At 40.7% G+C, this 16616-nt stretch overlaps 1 long non-coding RNA gene and 1 pseudogene across 1 annotated transcript; both read right to left on the bottom strand.

The window, feature by feature from the left end:
- Positions 1-16616, bottom strand: part of LOC138399495 (cytochrome P450 4F2-like) — an 859494-nt pseudogene that overhangs the window by 71696 nt on the left and 771182 nt on the right.
- LOC138399477 (uncharacterized) lies at positions 11460-15714 on the bottom strand. The gene is made up of 4 exons (XR_011236166.1): positions 15652-15714; positions 14699-14780; positions 12400-12470; positions 11460-11526 (listed from the first exon to the last, which is right to left on the bottom strand). It is a non-coding gene; the product is annotated as an uncharacterized lncRNA (long non-coding RNA).

The raw sequence follows: 16616 nt of genomic DNA, 5'->3' as shown, positions 1-16616 counted from the left end.
AGCTATTACAGTATTGTTATCTATCATTTGGTTCAGATCAAGTAGGGTTTGCTTTATGAATCTGGGTGCACCTAGGTTGGGTGCATAAATATTGAGTATAGTCATGTCTTCTTGTTGAATTGTGCCTTTAACCAGTATATAGTAACCACATTTGTCTTTTATTACTTTTGTTGGCTTGAAAGCTAAGTTACTGGAAATTAAGACTGCCACACCAGCTTTCTTTTGAAATATTGATTTCCATCCTTTTATTTTCAGTCTAAATGCATCTTTGCAGGTTAGGTGAGTTTCTTGAACACAGCAGATATTTGATTTGTGTTTTTTTATCCATTGGGCCAGTCTGTGTCTCTTGAGCGGGGAGTTCAAGCCATTCACATTTATTGAGAAAACTGAAAAGTGGGACAGTTTTCTGTTCAGCTTGTTGGGTAGAACTTCATTGCTATGTTTTCTCTCCTGAGCCATTGTGGTATCTGGGATTTGATCTTTAGCTCTTGAGTAGTTTTACATTCGTGGGTCTTTCTTGTGCTGATCCGTGTGTAACTCTCTTTGGAGTACTTCTTGGAGGGCTGGTCTTGTCTTGGTGAATTCCCTCAACCTTTGTTTATCTGAGAATGTCTTAATTTCTCCTTCGTATAGAAAACGTAGCTTAGCTGGGTACAAGATTCTAGGCTGGACATTATTCTGTTTCAGAAGAGTGAAAATGGGGCCCCAACCTCTTCTTGCTTGTAAGGTTTCAGTTGAGAAATCTGGTGTAATTCTGATGGGCTTTCCTTTGTATGTTACTTGTTTCTTTCTCCTTACAGCTCGAGGAAGGGACTCTTTAGTGGATATTTTGGTCAGCCTGATGACTACGTGGCGTGGTGTTTTCCTATTTGCTATGAAAATCCCAGGGGTCCTTTGAGCTTCTTGAATCTGTATGTCTAGAGTTTTAGCAAGGCCTGGAAAATTTTCCTCAATTATGTCTTCAAATAGCTTGTCCAACCCTTGCTTATTATCTTCTTCACCCTCAGGAATGCCAATAACTCTCAAGTTAGGTTTCTTCACATAATCTCACATTTCTTGAAGACTCTGATCATTTCTCTTATTTCTTTGATCTATCTCTGTGACTGACTTATTTAGTTGGAAAGAGTTATCTTCAATCTCTGAGATTCTTTCCTCTGTTTGATCTACCCTGCTCTTGAGACTTTCCACAGTGTTTTGTAGCTCTCTGAGTGAATTCTTCATTTCTAGGAGTTCAGTTTGGATTTTCTTCAATATTTCAATTTCTTTAGTGAATTTTTCCTCCAAATCCTGTATTTTTTTTTTTTTTTGTGGTTTCTTTGTGTTGGTTATCCATTGTTTCTTGTATATTATTCAGCTTGTTTATAAACCGCAATTGAAATTCTTCCTGTAACATGTTGGTATTTTGAGTCTGGTTTGTGTCAAATGGTTGAGAGCTGGTATTTCTCTTTGGGGGTGAAATTTCTGTTTGATTCTTTGTGCTCCCCGTGGTTTTTCGCTGGGCCCTTCCCATCTAGATATATCGTTGGATCTTTTCTTACAGATTTAGTCTGGTTAACAGCACTATTTGTACTCTGTTCTTAGGCTGTGAAGCAGTCTAGGTATGTCGCTTCCTTTGTCAAGAGGGGGAGACTGTTGTGTATTGTTTAGAGTTTTTTCTATTTCAGTTGGGGGGCTGCTTCTGGTGGGTCCAACCCTAGAGGATTGGAGTGATCAAAGACTGCTTTGGCGAGTTAGGACACTGTGTTGTGGTCTTTCAGTAGGCAGGCAGGGTCCACACTAGTAGCAGACCAAAATTCTGTTTGTTTGTTTGTTTGTTTCCCTTTGGTTCTTCATCTATAGGGGAGGTTTCTGTCTCTTTCCGCAGGAAAGATACTAGCTATGGGGAGTGGACAGTGCCCTCGCTGGCTCAGCGCCCAAGCTGCTGCAGCTCCCATGGGCAATAGTCTGCCTTGGCCCAATGTCCCCAGGGACCAGGCTCCACACTCTCACGTCTACAGAAGTACTCAGTGTTTACACAAGGGCGGGGCCCCTATAGAGGTCCACGGACCAGCGGAGGGAGCCACCCAGGGAGCCTTTTGGCACCCTATGGCTCCGCAGCGACTTTACTGTGGGCCCAAAGATGGCGATCAGATGCCCGTAGATCGCCGACGCTGGGGGTGACTGCTCACTTTCTGGTAGGTACCAGAGCCAGGGGCCTGGCAAGTTCCGAAGCCCACCATGGCTCCCCAGTTCTGCTGAACGGGGATTTCCTTTTTGCACCGGCTTAGCAGGGCTCTACACCTCTGATCCACTATGTGTCAGTTCTTGATGTGAGCTTCCTCATCATGTAAGGAGGACACAAAAATTAAAGAGGAAACAAACTTCCAGAAATCCTTTGCCTCTACTCAAAGGGAAATGATTAGCTAGAAGTTATTCTTCAGTTGAAGATTGCCTTGAGTTTTGTTACTACTTAAAATTAAATATTAAATTCTAACCCATTCATTCTCAAATGCTATTCCAAAAGGAAATGCCCCCTGTGCTATGTCATCTCAGTCATGCAAAGAAAGCAATATTAAATTTGATTGTAATTTTCTGGTACCTTTTTTGCCGCAATTTCAGGTCCTTTGGGCTCTTCCTCCCCTTGCTCTGATGTCACAAAGTCATGTTCTGCTGTCAATTCCACAGATTTAGTTAAAATGAGCTACTTACAACGAATCCATAAAAACTTTAGTCTTCATAAACACAGAAAATTAAAGAATTTTGACTTGTATAAATTGAGAGAGTATAAATGAAGCTTAATGGGTAGCAGAATGTTTACGTGCTTAAAAAATTCTCCTAACTATGTAAAATTTCAAGACACCACTCACGGAGGCACCGGATGTCACCAGCCACCTGGCACACAAGCGTCCCAAAGATCCACTCACAAAATGATCCAAGCGCCAGAAATGAACAAAGCCATGAGAAATACAACAAAATTTTAAGGTATAGCAAAACATAGGAAAGAACATGGGTACTGCTGTCTACTTCATAACAGTAACGCTAGTTTTTAAACCACATGCAGTGCACGTGTTTCTCAGTAAACATTGTTAAAATTACCCTAACTTTTTGTGCCTTTATAACATACACACCCTGTTCCTCATATCACTAATGCTTTCCTCTGCTATTCTGACAAATTTCCTTCCATCTTTTAAGACTCAGGCTGCTACGTGAAGTTCTCCTTCATTTTGCCTCCTTCCCCAGATAAACAGGCATCTCCTTCCTTAGGGCTGCCTCAGGATCTTATTGATGTCTCGACTCTAAATTCCGCACTTCAACTGTCAGTCATTTCTTTCCATGGCTGTACCCTCTGTTCCTGGAGCGTAGGGAATAACCCTCCAAAACATCTTTGGAACAACACTCTCTATCTACTTTGCTCCATAAACACTGGCATTGGGCTTAAGGGGCTAGAAAGGAAAATGGCTTTTCCAAAGGTCATGCCTGCCCTGAGACTTAAAGATGGAGGTGAAGCCCGAAGAAAAGCTGTAGAGGCCGGAGAGAAAGTGAGAGGCGGCCGGGAAGCAGCAGGAGCAAGAGAGAAGCCTGAAAGTGCATGTGCGTCTGACTAACATAGAGGGACTGGTGAAAAGGGCTTTCCCCCTTTGGATAATGCAACAGAGAAAGGCAGACGGGGACAAGGCTAACGGTGGACATGGGGGCAGTAGTCAGGTAATGAAAGCTGTGTATGATATTGTCAGCTACTTGGATGCTCATAATTCAAGGAAGGGTTCATCATTTTCTTTGCCCTGGAGAGACATCATTCTAAGTACTAGAGGGAGAAGGAATTCCGGAGGCATATGAAGAAATGGAAGAAGATGGAGTGCAAGGCAATATTGCCACACAAAGGCCACACAAAGGCAGGCCTGAAATAAACGAGTGTTCGCAGAGACATTTCAGATATAAAATACGACTGCCCTGTCTACCATGCATTTTAATTCAATACCCACATAAATAAATATGGGTTTCATATTTTCCATATTTTGGATTATAGAGTACAACATTGCAAATATTAAGGAAGATCAACAGAAGCTCCTGGGGATCCTCAAGATTTTATACTTTCATTAGTTCCCCTTCTTATCCACATGCAGAGAGGTTTAGTTAAATGTGGTGTGTTCAATGTGATCCAATATTTTAAGGCATGTACATTAAATCACGGATACACGTGTCACTAGGGATAGATTTCAAAAATACTACCTACTATGGAGCAAGTAAAAAAGCTGCTGAATGATGCATACAGTGTACACCACTTCTATAAAATTTTAGTACCTGGTAACAGGCTCAATATTATATTTATCACCATAGACATATGTACTAACATATCTTCAAAGGACATGGCCATGATAGCCAGCTAATTCAAGGTGCTACTTAATTCGGCACAATAGTGTTCAATACTACCAAAGGATCCTAAGGCCAAAAAGGTTCAGGATCACTGTTTCAAAGACTACATCTACCAAATAGTCACGAACAGATGATAAATTACTTTCCTGTTTTCAATGACCACGGAAACCTCTGCCCAAAGCCAACCCCACGAAACATAGTCTGCTAGTCAGAACTCAAGACTGCCTGGATATCATCAGTGTAATGACCATCAGATGACATAACTCAACTTAAAACATGACTCACCATGCTGGCATAGAGCCTTCCTCTAGGTAAAGGTGAGAATTGCAATAAGCATTGGAAACACTGGGAAAATCATGTCCTCTCCTAGCTCACCTCTGTCCATTCCCTAACCAACCCAGGGATGGCACACTGGGAACCTGACGGAGGCACAAAGAACCCTTGAGGCCAGAAGTTTGAAATTACAGTGAGCCATGGTCGGGCCACGGCACACCAACCTGGGAGACATAGTGAGACCTCGCCTCCACACAGCAACAGAAAAATTTACCTGATCCTAACGTCCACAGCTTCTTGTTGCGTGCAGCTGTTTTTGGTCTCGAAACTTTCACCGGGAAGGGACGCTCAGTGTCCTTTGAAACAAAGCGTATCATGTCTTCAATAGGCAACCCCTACAATACACTTCAGTACTGTTTCTCAAGGTTAATAAGTGGAGACTAGGCAAACTTTACATTACTAGGAGATAAAATCAACACTAGTCAGAAAGAATAGCCAATCCTAAAATGCTAATTCAAATTCTGTACCATAGTAGGACAGTGTCAAGTACCTGACAGACTCTGTGCTTCACTACAGGTCTAGTATACGTTAATGCCCACTAAGGACAGGTGACAAAATGACTTTCAAACCATTTACTGATTTCCTGCCTAATGTAAGTCACAACCCACTGGCGGATCCTCTCACCAAAGGCCCCATTCTGGGGGGTGCGATTCTCTTAAGGGCCACGGGCTGCATCAGCCCATCCTCTCCCTGAACCTAGACACTGAAGGGAATCAGAGACCACAGGGCAGGAGACACATCTGACCTAGGCTTTACTGACCGGCAATATGAAATGTAAACTTTGAAACTTTGGGAATGATGACTCATTAAATGTGAATCCAAAGAAAGGCCATGAGTTTGACATTCTTCACAATTTCAATCGCCTAGTGATCCGTGTCAGTTTTATGTTAGGTTCCTTTTCATGTACGGAGGGTATAAAAATTAAGGAATGAACACAATTTCAGAAATCCTTTGCGTCTAAAGACTACCTGTTATTTACCATTCAGTTTGAGAATGTTCTCAGTTTCATGACAACTTAAGAGATTTTTAAAATGAAATATTAAATTACAACGCACTGGTTCTACAATGCTTTTCCAAAGGGAAAAAATCCCCTCTGCTATTTCATGTTAGTCATACAAAGAAAACAATCTTAAACAAGTAACTTATATACAATTTTCTTATACCCATGTCACGTTAATTTCACTTCCTGACGACTCTTCCTCGTTTTCCTCTGATAGTGTGCCAAAGTCTTGTTTTCCTGTCAAATCCATACATTTAGTTAAAATGAGCTAAGAGTAATGCCATAAAAGCTATCATCTTCATAAAACTATACGGAAAATTAAAGATTTTTTGCTTTTATAAATTCAGAGATGGCAAATGAAGCATAAAGTGTAGCAGAAGGTTTACTTTTTTAAAAAACATACTCCTAATTATCTAAAACTTGAAGAAACCACTCCGGGGAGGCACTCAATGTCACCAGCTACCTGGCATACAAACATCTCAAACGTTCACTCAGAAATTCATCTGCCCAACAGAAATGAACACAACCATCAGACACAAAACACCATTGAACACTACAGTGAAACACATAAAGGAAAAGTGTATGGTATCGACTACTTCATAATCTTAACAGGACCTTTTGAGATACATACCGAGCATGTGCTTCTTACTTATGATTGGGAAAAACAAAATCACTCTTATTTTCTGTAGCTTTAGCAGCAGACACCCATTGCCTTATATCGGAGATGCTTTGCTCCAGTAGTCTGACAACTTTCTTTCATCTTTTAAGATCCAGGTTCCTGTGTGATGTCCTCCTTGATTCTGGCCCTTTCCCCACAGAAACAGGCATCTCCTTCCTTGGGGCTGCCTCAGGACCTTACTGATTTCTCTACTCTAACTTCCCCACTTCAACTGTCTGCCATTTCTTTCCATGCCTGTCCCCTCTGTTCCTGGAGTGTAGGGAATAACCCTCCAAAACATCGTTGGAACAACACTTTCTATCTACTTTGCTCCATAAACACTGGCATTGGGCTTAAGGGGCTAGAAAGGAAAATGGCTTTTCCAAAGGTCATGTCTGCCCTGAGACTTAAAGATGGAGGTGAAGCCGGAAGAAAAGCTGTAGAGGCCGGGGAGAAAGTGAGAGGCCGCCGCGAAGCAGCAGGAGCGAGAGAGAAGCCTGAAAGTGCATGTGCGTCTGTCTAATATAGAGGACTGGTGACAAGGCCTTTCCTCCTATCCACAGTGCCACAGGAAGAGGCAGACAGGGAGAGGGCTAACGATGGACATGTGGGCAGAAGTCAGATTATGAAAGCTTTATATCAAATTGGAAGGTAGTAGCATAGTAATAATTGAAGGAAACGGTCATCCTTTTGTTCCCATTGCAGAGACTTTACTGTAACTACTACAGGGAGAAGGAATTCCGGAGGCATATAAGGAAATGGAAGGAGATGAAGTAGAAGGCAATAATGCAAAACAAAGGCAAGGCAGGCCTGACACGAATGAATGACTGCTTGCAGAAAGATTTCCAATCTAAAATGTCAGTGCCTTGTATACTATGCATTGTAACTCAATACATCGGAAGATCATTCTGTGTTTTGTATTACATGTTTTTCATTTTAATGTACAATATTCTAAACATCAAGGGATACACAGCATTTAATGTAAAAGCTGTCAGCAATCTCCAATTAATTTTACTTGCACGTTGCCATCTCTTATCCACATACGGAATATTTCGTTAAATATGGTACACACAGGTGAGGCAGTATTAAAAGGAACTTAACTTAAACCAGGGATACTTGTATCAATACAGATAGATCTGAAAGACATTACATAATGTTGAGGGGAAAAAATGTAGAAAGACACATACAGTACACACTATTTATATAAAATTTTAGAACATGGAAAAAAGGTCTATACAATATTTACAACCAAACACTGATGTAGGACCATGTCATTAGAGTGCGTGGGAATGATACCTGGCTACTTTCCGGTGTTCCTTCATTCAACACAATGTCTTTTGATACTACAAAAGGACCCTAAGCACACACAGTTTCAGGATCACCATTTTAGAGACACAGTCTACCAAAGAGTCCTTAAGAAATGATTCATTTCTTTCCCCTTTTCATTATTCACAGATACCATCCCCCCTCACACACACAGACATAAAGTCAGACAACCGCAACCTATAAGTCCCTAAATATCACGAGTATAATGACAAGAAGGTAAAGTTACTAAAGGTAAATCATGCCTGACATGTTTGCAGAATGCTTTCCTCAAGGAAAAGATCAGAATTCCAATACACAATTTAAACACTAGAAAAATCACGCACTCTCCTCATTCACCTCCCTCAATTTCTGAACAAAGTCAGGGATTGCAAACTGGGAACTTCATGGACGCAGAAACACCTCTACCCCAGGAGTTTGAGGTTGCGAGGAGCCCTCATTGGGCCACTGCACATCAGCCTCGGTGAACCACAAGACCTTGGCTCTAAGTAACAACAACAAATATACATACCTGTTGTGGCTGGTTCCACCCCTATTCTTCCTCGACCCATTCTCCGACGACGAAGAACATTCCGAATGATGGCACGCTTACTGGGCTTTGAAACAAAGTGTAACATACTTTCAACAGTCAACTCCTATAATATATTTAAATACGGCTTCCGGAGGTTACTATTAGGAAACTATGCAAGCTTTACAAAACTAGGAACTGAAATCAAGCCCAGTCAGAAAGAGAAGCCAAACGTTAAATCTTAATGGAAGTCACACACCACAACATCACAGCGATATGTACCGACACATATTGTGTCCTTCAGTCCAGGTGTCCCGTATTCTAACACCCACTAATGACAGCAGATGTAATAATTTCGGTACCATTTGATGATTTCCCACATGGAAATCAGTTGGACGTTTACTGGTGTACCCTAACACTGAAGGCTCCATTCTGCAAGGAACGATTCTCTTCATAGGCAGAGGCCCAGTGACCCCATCCTCTCCCTGAGAGTGGACACTGAAGGGATTCAGACACCACACGGCAGAGGAAATATTTAATCGAGCCATTGCTGACTGGCAATATTAAAATGTATATTTTCAAATATTGGCCATGATTACTCTTGGATATGAATCCAACTCAATGGCCATCACTGTGAAATCGTTGATAATTTGGGTTGCTTAGTACTATGTGTCACTTCTTGATGTGAGCTTCCTCATCATGTAAGGAGGACACAAAAATTAAAGAGGAAACAAACTTCCAGAAATCCTTTGCCTCTGCTCAAAGGGAAACGATTAGCTACAAGTTATTCTTCAGTTGAAGGATGTCTTGAGTTTTGTTACTACTTAAAATTAAATATTAAATTCTAACCTATTCATTCTAAAATGCTATTCCAAAAGAAAATGCCCCCGTGCTATGTCATCTCAGTCATGCAAACAAAGCAATATTAAATTTGATTGTAATTTTCTGGTACCTTTATCGCCGCAATTTCAGGTCCTTTGGGCTCTTCCTCCCCTTGCTCTGATGTCACAAAGTCATGTTCTGCTGTCAATTCCACAGATTTAGTTAAAATGAGCTACTTAGAACAAATCCATAAAAACTTTAGTCTTCATAAACACAAAAAATTATAAAATTTTCACTTGTATAAATTGAGAGAGTATAAATGAAGCTTAATGGGTAGCAGAATGTTTACATGCTTAAAAAATTCTCATAATTCTGTAAAACTTCAAGACACCACTCACGGAGGCACCGGATGTCACCAGCCACCTGGCACACAAGCATCTCAAAGATACACTCACAAAATCATCCACGTGCCAGAAATGAACAAAGCCATGAGAAACACAACAAAATTGTAAGGTATAGCAAAACATAGGAAGAACACTGGGTACTGCTGTCTACTTCATAACAGTAACCCTAGCTTTTTAACCACATGCAGCGCATGTGCTTCTCAGTAAACATTGCTAAAATTACCCTAACTTTTTGTGCCTTTACAATGTACACCCTGTTCCTCATATCGCTAATGCTTTCCTCTGCTATTCTGACAAATTTCCTTCCATCTTTTAACACTCAGGCTGCTACGTGAAGTTCTCCTTCATTTTGCCTCCTTCCCCAGATAAACAGGCATCTCCTACCTTGGGGCTGACTCAGGACCTTACTGATTTCTCTACTCTAACTTTCACCTGATCTGTAAGTGATATCTTTCCATGGCTGTCCCTTCTATTCCCGGACTGTAGAAAACAGCCCTCCAAAACATCTTTGCAAAGAGAATCTCTACCTATTTCCCTCAATATTAATTGGCACGGGGCTTAAAGGGATATAAAGGAAAATGGCTTTTCAAGATCAGGCCAGACCAGAGACTTAAGGAGTGAGGTGAGCCTGAGTAGAAGGTGTAGTAGAGGAAGGGAGAAAGGGAGAGCAGGCCTGGAAGCAGTGGGAGCGAGAGAGAAGCCTGAAACTGCATGTGCATCTGTCTAAAGCAGAGGGACCGGTCAAAAGGCCTTTCCTCCTATCCACAGTGCCACAGGAAAAGGCAGACAGGGAGAGGGCTAACGATGGACATGTGGGCAGAAGTCAGATTATGAAAGCTTTATATCAAATTGGAAGGTAGTAGGATAGTAATAATTCAAGGAGAGGTTCATCCTTTGGTTTCCATTGGAAAGACATGTCTATAGCTACTACAGGGAGAAGGAACTCCAGAGGCATCTAAGGAAATGGAAAGAGAGGAAGTAGAAGGCAGTAATGCAAAACAAAGGCAAGGCAGGCCTGACACCAACGAGTGTTTGCAGAAATATTTCCAATATAAAATGTCGGTGCCCTGTATACTATGCATTGTAACTGAATACATCGAGAGATAATTCTGTGTTTTGTACTCCATGGTTTCCATTTTAATGTACAATATTCTAAACATCAAAGGATACACAGCACTTAATGTCAAAGCTCTCAGCAATCCCCAATTAATTTTACTTCCATGTGTGTCTGCTTTTACCCACATCCAGAGTATTTGGTTCAAGATGGTAAATTCATGTGAGGGAGTATTATAAGGAACTTAAAATAAACTGAACCAGGGATTCTTGTGTCAATACAGATAGATCTTAAATACATTACATAATGTTGAGGGAAAAAAATTGCAGAAAGACACATACAGTATACACTATTTACATAAAATTTAAGGACATGGAAACAAGGTCTATATAATATTTGCAACCACACACTTATGTAGGAGCCATATCTAGAGAGGGCATGGGTATGATACCTGGCTACTTCCAGGTGTTGCTTCATTCTACACAATGTCTTTTGATACTACAAAAGGACCCTAAGCAAATACAGTTTCAGGATCACCGTTTGAAAGATGCAGTCTACCAAAGAGTCATTAAGAAATGATTCATTTCTCTTCTGTTTTCATTATTCACAGATACCTTCCCCCCTCACACAGACAGACATACTGTCGGACAACTGCAACCTATAACTCCCTAAATATCATGAGTATAAGAACAATAAGGTAAAGTTACTAAAGGTAAAGCATGCCTGACATGTTAGGAGAATGCTTTCCTCAAGGAAAAGATCAGAATTCCAATAAGCAATTGAAACACCAGAAAAATCATGCACTCTCCTCATTCACCTCGCTCAATTCCCGAACACAGTCAGGGATTGCAAACTGGGAACTTCATGGACGCAGAAACACCTCTACCCCAGGAGTTTGAGGTTGCAGGGAGCCCTCATTGGGCCACTGCACGTCAGTCTCGGTGAACCACAAGACCTGGTCTCTAGGTAACAACAACAAACATACATACCTGCTCTGGCTGGTTCCACCCCTATTCTTCCTCGACCCATTCTCCGACGAAGAACATTCCGAATGATGGCACGCTTACTGGGCTTTGAAAGAAAGTGTAACATACTTTCAATAGTCCACTTCTGTAATGCATTTAAACACTGCTTCCAGAGGTTACTATTAGGAAACCATGCAAAGTTACAAAACTAGGAGCTGAAATCAACCACCATCAGAAAGAAAAGCCAAACATTAAATCTTAATGCAAATCACACACCGCAACACAACAGCATTATACTGACACAGACCTTCTCCTTTAGTCCAGGTCTACCGTATTTTAACACCCACTAATGACAGTGGACATAATAATTTCGGTACGATTTGATGATTTCCTGTATGGAAATCAGCTGGACGTTTACTGGTGTACCCTAACACTGAAGGCTCCATTCTGCGGGGTACGACTCTCTTCATAGGCATAGGCCCCGTGACCCCATCCTCTCCCTGAGTGTGGACACTGAAGGGACTCAGACACCACATGGCAGAGGAAATATTTAATCGAGCCATTGCTGACTGGCAATATGAAAATATATATTTTCAAATATTGGCCATGATTCCTCTTTGATATGAGTCCAAATCAATGGCCATGACTGTAAAATCGTTCATAATTTTGGTTGCTTAGTACTATGTGTCAGTTCTTCATATTAGCTTCCACATTCTGTAAGGAGATTATAAAAATTAAAGAAGACACAAACTTCCAGAAATCCTTTGCCTCTACTCAAAGGGAAATGATTAGCTAGAAGTTACTCTTCAGCTCAAGAATGTTTTGAGTTTTTTTACTACTTAAAAGGTATTTAAAATTAAATATTAAATCATAGCCCATTCATTCTAAAATGCTAGTGCAAAAGGAAAAGCCCCCTGTGCTATGTCATCTCAGTCATGCAAAGAAAACAATATTAAATTTGATTGTAATTTTCTGGTACCTTTATCGCCGAAATTTCAGGTCCTTTGGGCTCTTTCTCTTCTTGCTCTGATGTCACAAAGTCATATTCTTCTGTCAATTCCACAGATTTAGTTAAAATGAGCTACTTAGAACAAATCCACAAAAACTTTATTCTTCATAAAAACAGAAAATTAAAGATTTTTGACTTGTATAAATTGAGAGAGTGTAAATGAAGCTTAATGGGTAGCAGAATGTTTACGTGCTTAAAAAATTCTCCTAACTATGTAAAACTTCAAGACGCCACTCACTGGAGCCACCTGGTACACAAGCATCTCACAGATCCATTCAGAAATTCATGCATGCACCAGAAATGAACAAAGCCATGAGAAACAACAAAATTGTAAGGTACAGCAAAACATAGAAAGGAACACTGGGTACTGCTGTCTACTTCATACCAGTAAGGCTAGCTTTTTAACCACATGCAGAGCATGTGCTTCTCAGTAAACATTGCTACAATTACCCTTACTGTTAGACCCTTTACAGCGTACACCCTGTTCCTGATATCATCGCCAATCCTTTCCTCTGCTATTCTAACAAATTTCCTTCCATCTTTTAAGACTCAGGATGCTGCGTGAAGTTCTCCTTCATTTTGCCTCTTTCCCCAGATAAACAGGCATCTCCTTCCTTAGGGCTGCCTTACAACATTAATGGTTTCTCTACTCAAACTTCCCCACCTCATCTGTAAGTGATTTCTTTCCATGCCTGTCCCCTCTGTTCTCAGACTGTAGAAAACAACCCTCCAAAATATCTTTGCAAAAAGAATCTCTACCTGTTTCACTCAATAACTATAGGCACTGGGCTTAAAGGGGTATAATGGAAAATGGCTTTTCCAGAGATCAGGCCTGACCTGAGACATAAGGAGTGAGGTGAGCCTGAGTAGCAGGTGTAGAGGCAGGGAGAAAGGGAGAGCAGGCCTGGAAGCAGTGGGAGCAAGAGAGAAGCCTGAAACTGCACGTGCATCTGTCTAATGTAGAGAGACTGGTGAAAAGGCCTTTCCTCCTATTCATGGTGCCACAAAAAAAGGCAGACAGGGAGAGGGCTAACGATGGACATGGGGGCAGAAGTCAGATTATGAAAGCTTTATATGAAATTCGAAGGTAGTCGGATAGTAATAATTCAAGGAAAGGGTCATCATTTTGTTTCCGTTGGAGAGACATCACCCTTACTGCTACAGAAGGAATTCCAGAGGCATATAAGGAAATGGAAGGAGATAAAGTAGAAGGCAATAATGCAAAAGAAAGGAAAGGCAGTCCTGCCACGAATGAGTCTTTGCAGAAATAGTTCCTATTTAAATGTCAGAGCACTGTACAATATGTATTTAAACAGAATGCATCGAGAGATAAATCTAGGTTTTGTTTTAAATGCTTTCCATTTTAGTGTACAATATTCTAAGCAACAAAGGGTACACAGCACTTAATGCAAAAGCTCTCAGCAATCCCCAATTAATTTTAGTTCCATGTGTGTCCTCTCTCATTCACATCCAGAGTATTTGGTTAAATGCCGTACATTCATGTGAGGGAGGATTGTAAGGAACTTAAAATAAATTAAACCAGGTATACCTGTGTCAATATAGAGAGATTTCAAATACATTACATAATGTTGAAGAAATGAAAAATTGCAGAAGGACACATACAGTGTACACTATTTATATAAAATTTTAGGACATGAAAACAAGGGCTATGTAATACTTACAACCACACATGTATGTAGGAACATAACTTGAGAGGTAATGGGAATGATACCTGCCTATTTCCAGGTGTTGCTTCATTCTACACAATAGTTTTTGATACTACAAAAAGACCCTAAGCCCACACAGTTTCAGGATCACCGTTTTAAACATGCAGTCTACCAAAGACTCATTAAGACATGATTCATTTCTTTTCTGTTTTCATTATTCACAGATACCTTCCCCCCTCACACACACAGATATAGCATCAGACAATCACAACATATATCCCTAAATATCATGAGTATGATGACAATAAGGTAAAATAAGTAAAGTTAAATAATGACTGACATGTTAGCAGAATGCATTCCTCTAGGTAAAGATCAGAATTGCAATAAGCAATTGAAACACTGGAAAAATCATGCACTCTCCTCATTCACCTCCCTCAATTACCGAACAAAGTCAGGGATTGCAAACTGGGAACTTATTGGAGGCAGAGAGACCTGTAGCCCAGGAGTTTGAGGTTGCAGTGAGCCCTCATTGGGCCAGTGCACAGCAGCATGGGTGACACCACCAGACCTTGTCTCTAAGGAACAACAACAAAAATACGTACCTAGTCTGGCTGGTTCCCATTGTATGTTTCGTCCACCAATTGTCACACAAGTAAAATCCATAATGATGGCAGGCTCAGTGGGCTTTGAAAGAAAGTGTAACATACTTTCAATACTCAACTCCTGCAATGTATTTAAACACTGCTTCCAGAGGTTTATATTTGGAGACTATGCAAACTTTACAAAACTAGGAGCCAAAATCAAATCCACTCAGAAAATAAGCCAAACCTTAAATCTTAAAGCAAATCACACACCACAACACGACAGCGTTATACTGACTCAGACCTTCTCCTTCAGTCCTGGCCTAGCGTATTCTAACACCCACTAATGACAGTGGATGTAATAATTTCGGTACGATTTGATGATTTCCCACATGGAAATCAGCTGGACGTTTACTGGTGTACCCTAACACTGAAGACCCCATTCTGCGAGGTACGATTCTCTTCATAGGCACAGGCCCCGTGACCCCATCCTCTCCCTGAGTGTTGACACTGAAGGGAATCAGACACCACACGGCAGAGGAAATATTTAATCGAGCCATTGCTGACTGGCAATATGAAAATGTACATTTTCAAATATTGGCCATGATTACTCTTTGATATGAGTGCAACTCAATGGCCATGACTGTGAAATCGCTGATAATTTGGGTTGCTTAGTACTATGTGTCACTTCTTGATGTGGCTTCCAATCATGTAAGGAGGACACAAAAATTAAAGAGGAAACAAACTTCCAGAAATCTTTTGCCTTTACTCAAAGGGAAACGATTAGCTAGAAGTTACTCTTCAGTTCAAGAATGTTTTGAGTTTTGTTACTACTTAAAAGGTATTTAAAATTAAATATTAAATTATAACCCATTCATTCTAAAATGCTATTGCAAAAAGAAATCTCCCTTGTACTATGTCAGCTCAGCCATGCAAAGAAAACAATATTAAATTTAATTGTAATCTTCTGGTACCTTTATCACTGGAATTTCATGTCCTTTGTGGTCCTCTTCCCCTTGCTGTGATGTCACAAAGTCTTGTTTCACTGTCCAGTCTACAGATTTAGTTAAAATGAGCTACTTAGAACGAATCCATAAAAGCTTTAGTCTTCATAAAAACAGAAAATTAAAAATTTGTGACTGGTATAAATTGAGAGACTGTAATTGAAGCTTAATGGGTAGCAGAATGTTTACGTGCTTAAAAAAGTCTCCTAATTAGGTAAAACTTCAAGACACCACTCACGGAGGCACCAGATGTCATCAGCCACCTGGCACACAAGCATCTCACAGATCCACTCACAAATTCATGCATGCACCAGAAATGAACAAAGCCATGAGAAACACAGCAAAATTGTAAGGTACAGCAAAACATAGAAAGGAACACTGGGTACTGCTGTCTACTTCATGACAGTAACGCTAGCTTTTTAACCACATGCAGAGCATGTGCTTCTCAGTAAACATTGCTACAATTACCCTAACTTTTTGTGCCTTTACAATGTACACCCTGTTCCTCATATCGCAAATGCTTTCCTCTGCTATTCTAACAAATTTCCTTCCATCTTTTAAGACTCAGGCTGCTACGTGAAGGTCTCCTTCATTTTGCCTCTTTCCCCAGATAAACAGGCATCTCCTTCCTTAGGGCTGCCTTATGACTTTACTGATTTCTCTACTTTAACTTCTCCACCTGGTCTGTAAGTGATTTCTTTCCATGACTGTCCGCTCTGTTCCTGGACTGTAGAAAACAGCCCTCCAAAACATCTTTGCACAAAGAATCTCTATCTATTTCACTCAATAATTATTGGCACTGGGATATAAAGGAATATAAATGGAAGTCAAGGAAAACGGCTTTTCCAGAGATCAGGCCTGACCTGAGACTTAAGGAGTGAGGTGAGCCTGAGTAGAAGCTGTAGAGGCCGGGAGAAAGGGAGAGCAGGCCGGGA

The sequence above is a fragment of the Eulemur rufifrons genome, chromosome 2 (genome assembly GCF_041146395.1).
Source record: "Eulemur rufifrons isolate Redbay chromosome 2, OSU_ERuf_1, whole genome shotgun sequence".
NCBI classification, from domain to species: domain Eukaryota; kingdom Metazoa; phylum Chordata; class Mammalia; order Primates; family Lemuridae; genus Eulemur; species Eulemur rufifrons.
This window is presented reverse-complemented; position numbering and strand designations above follow the sequence as displayed.